This window comes from Phaenicophaeus curvirostris, chromosome 1, assembly GCF_032191515.1.
Source record: "Phaenicophaeus curvirostris isolate KB17595 chromosome 1, BPBGC_Pcur_1.0, whole genome shotgun sequence".
NCBI lineage: Eukaryota > Metazoa > Chordata > Aves > Cuculiformes > Cuculidae > Phaenicophaeus > Phaenicophaeus curvirostris.
Genome location: NC_091392.1, coordinates 3,809,676 through 3,815,055, shown reverse-complemented (window position 1 = coordinate 3,815,055; position 5,380 = coordinate 3,809,676).

Below are 5,380 nucleotides of genomic sequence, written 5' to 3'. Positions count from 1 at the left end.
ACGTTGAAATTCCTCTAAATATATATAATAATATGCATATTTGGACCTGAGCTACAGCACACCTGCTATAAGGAATCTGTATGGTTTCAATGAGCAAAGGAGAGAAAGTGAAACACCCTGCTTTATTTTGGTCTCTGGTATCTCAAGAAACCAGAAGTATGTATAAAGCAAACTATGTTGTAAAACACCTGGTATAGACATAAGGCAAAAGTCCAGCACAGCTTCGAGGTGATTTGCATGTCCTGAATTCACCTCTGAGAGTGACTTCATCTCTGTGAGACTCAGCGACTGAAGAAAAAAGGAAACAGTAAAGGTATTTGAGACATGCTTAGCATCTGCCAGCTCAGGCAAACACTAGTATCTATACAAATCGACCTGCTTTCCCTTCTTGGTGTTGTACCTTCACTTTTTCCTGTAGGAAGAAGAATTTATTTCATCCTACAGAAGCAAAGCCAGCACTGATGCGACACATTGGTATCGATGCTGCTTACCGCAGCTCTCTGTACAGCAAATTTTGCTCTAGCCGAAACACAAATCATCTAAACTCCTTCATCCTTTCACAAACTCTCGATTTCCACTGAGATTTACTTGAAAATAACCAGTGTCCCTGCCCATGGCAGGGGGTTGGAACTAGATGATCTTTAAGGTCCCTTCTAACCCAAACCATTCTATGATTCTATGAAATCGCAGATTTTTTTTTATAGTTTTCAAGGCATTTTTTCTATTTTTTCCCTCTCCCCACAGCTTGCAGGTTCAGTGCCTTGAAACCTCAGTCTTTTGGTTAGATTTCAACAAAACAACTTGAAACTGCATCACCTTTCCTTTCCAGGACAAGGTGATCCCCCATCCGTTACAAATGCTGCTCGGGGCCGTGATGCAGCACTGCCAGGAGTCACAAGCCCTGAAGACCTGCGGTGCCACAAGTAACACACGCTCACACCCACATGGGAGGTGAATTATGAGCTGTCATGAGAATAAGGTGCATCAAAAACACAAGCAAGACAATGCCTCACCTGTTGGTAAAGGAACCAACCACATTACAGAGCTGGAGAGATTCTTACAGCACCATATAAAGCTACATCAGGAGACTTTTCAAGTGGTTTATCAAAAAGTCATATGAATTTCGGCAAAGTAATTGAGTCTACCTCATCCTTTTTTAAAAAAAAATCAGACTTCATAACATAATCAAGATGTTATGAGAAACGCCCCTGAGTTCTGGTAAGGATATTTGTTTTTTCAGCCTGGATTTCTTTTAGTTGGGTGTGTTTTTTAATCTTTTAATAACTCTGTCCTCAGTTATTCCTCTGTGAAATCTGCTACCCTGCTCATAAAAGGTAGAAATAATGTTCCTACGCAAATGCAAAGGAGTATCTTTTAGACTATATATTTTTTTTTAATAAAGGAGAATTTGGGGTTGAGGGATCAAATCAAGCCTGTCTTTTCCTCCAGGTCTGGTACTGCTCCAGGCACATTTATTGACCAAGTCTGGCAATGGGTCATCAGCACTCGCTATCCCTCTGTCCCTGCTTAGGTGATGCTCTTCTGCTCGTGGATGGAGGTTGGGGCACCTGTCCCTAATGCTACTTACATTTTGGGGTCTGGGCTTTGAGGCAATGAAAGTGCCTCTTCCGTGTGTGCCCTCTGTCCTGAGCTCTCTCAGCTCTCCTGATTTATCCTGTGCAACACCTAATGTGGATACAACCGCATTAACACCACTCGCTCATTGTACCACAGGCAGCCCCATGAATTTCTACACGGTTCCTTGCTGCTGTTTAAGTATGGATCTTTGCACTGAACAGCTGAGACCCAGCGCTGAAGAAAACAGGATTCAAAACATCCAACAGCTACATCTAGAGCCATCCAACCCCGCTTTCCAAAGAGCTCAGACCAAGCCAAAGACACAGAGTATAAATAACACACTTTCCACCAACCTCAGCTCTTCCCATGTATGGCTTGTGTCTGGGTGTCTCGGTCTCACCACCTCTATCTCCATTGCAAAGAGTTCAAGAAGCTGCATGGGGACTGATGTATCTGAGCCTCTGGATCTACCCAGTTCAAGTGACCACACAGCAAGGATGCTGCAGAAGACTTCAGCACGAGCTAGCAATATGCCAGGACCTAGGATGGGGTCTTGCTGTGCACAAAAAGGATGTTGAGGCTCTGGAGCAAGTCCAGAGGAGAGCAACAAAGCTGGTGAAGGAGCTGGAGAACAGGCCTTATGAGGAACGGCTGAGGGAACTGGGGGTGTTTAGCCTAGAGAAGAGGAGGCTGAGGGGAGACCTCATTGCTCTCTACAACTACCTGGAAGGAGGTTGTAGAGAGGAGGGTGCTGGCCTCTTCTACCAAGAGACAGGGTACAGGACAAAAGAGAATGGCCTCAAGCCACAAGGTGCTGAGGGGCACGGTTTAGTGTTTGATAGGAATGGTTGGACTCAATGATCCAGTGGGTCTCTTCCAACCTGGTGATTCTATGATTCTATCTTCTCTCGTGCTGATCATGTTCTTACAAGTTTGTCTGATTTCATACTTAATTTCAGGGATGGCATTGGACTGACGCTCTCTCATGATCATCTTTTGCACTGTGGTCTAAAAACAGACTGCAAACCCAAGTGCTGCTTTCATTTGTACAAAACAACATAAAAATGACTACACCATGGCCATATAGCCCAGTATTATAGTTGACAGTGGCAAGCAAAGGGAAAATATGACAAGATAAATATACAGCCACATTTTTCCTGAATCCTCTCCCAGTGAATTTGTCCAAATAACTTTCAAAACCCTGAAAGCAGCAGGACTCTGTCTGTGGCATATTTAGTAATGGAAAATGTGTCCCTGGCTATGAAGAATATCCATGGATATGCACAGCTTTTCTTTTCATCCCTGTGCTTTAAAGACACTGAGTCCAAGGCATTGTAGCACCGTGAGTAGCAGTCCCCCAGGGTAAAAATTAATTTCGCAGGGAAACAAGACAGTATCACATGGCACAGGAAAGCTTTGGGTGTTAGAACAGTGTCTTTTCTAAGGTTGGATTTGGGTTATTTAGGGATGGCTAATGGGACCACTACTGGGAAATAAATAGGATTTTGCCTGAGCCCTGCTATCTGGAGTAACTCTTTTCAAGCCAATCCTGCTGTACTAAAGCATGAGCTGTACAGCGCAAATCCAGCTCTTTGAAATGCTGGATAAGAGCTTCTTCATGTCCTCAAAAGTAGCCATGCCTGTGTTGTCTGTCTTCACAGGTAGATGTTAGATTTTGCTGCTAGGTGTGTCAGTTATTTTAATGTTTAGCTGCAAATATCCCAGAGGAGACGCTACATCTTGGCTGTGCCTCTTGAAAGAAATCTGAGCCTTTAAAGACCACAGAATCATTTTGGAATTTAAAGAGTGGAAAAAAAGTCTTGAGAAAGTGTGAAAATGAAACTGGCATAGAATCATAGAATCATAGAATCATAGAATCATAGAATCATAGAATCATAGAACCATAGAACCATAGAATAGTTTGGTTTGGAAAGGACCTTAAAGTTCATCCAGTTCCAACCTCACTGCCATGGGCAGGGACATCTCCACTAGATGAGGCTGCTCAAGGTCCCATCCAACTTGGCCTTGAACGCCTCCAGGGATGGGGCATCCACAACTTCTCTGGGCAACCTGTTTCAGTGCCTCACCACTCTCATGGTGAAGAAATTCTTCCTTATGTCTAGACACGATAGTATGACATGATCAAATCACTCTTACTTACGCTTAAAAACTACATGAAACATTAGTTAAAATGATTGAAATTGCCATGGCATTTGCTGAACACCAGTGTCAAGGTTTGGTTCAGGTCCTGTTGAAAGGGAAACACTGCAAAACTGTGCAATGAATATCTTGTTCTCAGCCAAGCTGCTACTTCAACAGAAACTGCTGTAGCAAAATAGGTCCCCTCACACCAGCTCACTAGAATAATCCTGCAGAAGAACCATTTTTTGCCTGTCACGTAGCAGAGAAGCACAGATTCAATGGACACGGGAAAAGAGTGAGTTGGAAGACTTTAGCAGACCTAAAATTTGGGCCAAGGCATAGTCATGGAAACAAAACTGTCTTGACAGTGACTTGGTCCCTGGAAATTCATCAATGTCCCTGTAGGTGCTTCTCTCTTTCTGGAATCAGCAAAACTAGCCTGTAAATGTCAAGAACAACCTGCTTCTTCTCATCTTATTGCAGGAGCTGGGAATTGGCATCATCAGTTAGAATGTGTTTCTCTTTCATATCCACCAACAAGGATTTTGGTTCTCATTTGACTCATTCAAGTGCTGACTTTCACATATGGGGTCTTGGATTACTCTTCCCATAACTCAGAGACAACTATAAGGTTTACCCAGAGCCTTGTCTTCTCCAGGATGAAAATATCAGCCAAGCCTGTGCGAATGTCCAGGGCAATCCTTGCACTTGGTGGTTGTGTTTAACCCCTATCTGAGGTTGTTTAGCCTGGAGAAGAGGAGGCTGAGGGGAGACCTCATTGCTCTCTACAACTACCTGAAAGGAGGTTGTAGAGAGGAGGGTGCTGGCCTCTTCTCCCAAGTGACAGGGGACAGGATGAGAGGGAATGGCCTCGAGCTCCACCAGGGGAGGTTCAGGCTGGACATTAGGAAAAGAAGTTTTCCCAGAAAGGGTCATTGGGCACTGGCAGAGGCTGCCCAGGGAGGTGGTTGATTCACCTTCCCTGGAGGTGTTTAAGGCACGGGTGGACGAGGTGCTGAGGGGCATGGTTTAGTGTTTGATAGGAATGGTTGGACTCGATGATCCGGTGGGTCTCTTCCAACCTGGTGATTCTATGATTCTATGATTCTATGAATTGAATCCTGCTCCAGCTGTCCTCTTCAGGGCAGGATGAATCTCTCTGTAGACATCATTGGCTCCATTGGTTAGATCTCAGCTGGTGGGAAATTAGACATCTCACATCTATGAACCTTTGTGTAGGAATCTTCCTGTGCAAACCAGAAGTAATTAAAACACATTTCTGCTCCTTCTTCCTTTGTAGCCAGCAACCTGGAAAGGTAGAACTAATGACAGCAGGACTCAGCTAATCTGTCATTAGAATAGGAAGCCTTCAGTGAGTATGACCCATTAACCCTAATCTCATAATTACCCTACTATTGATCAGGAAGTGTGCACTAATTGGCAGAGCATTCACATAGAAACTCACACCAAATGCATGAATCATAAGCATAATTATCAACTCTCCCTCCCAGGCCTCATTAAGGCTGGAACTGCAGCAGGCAATGCTATTCTTTTTTTTTTTCTTTTTTTTCAAACAGAAACATAACACAACTACATGAGAAAATGAATCTTGTCATTTGTCATTTGTCTTGTACTGTGCTGTCCTCATCATCTGTTTAGT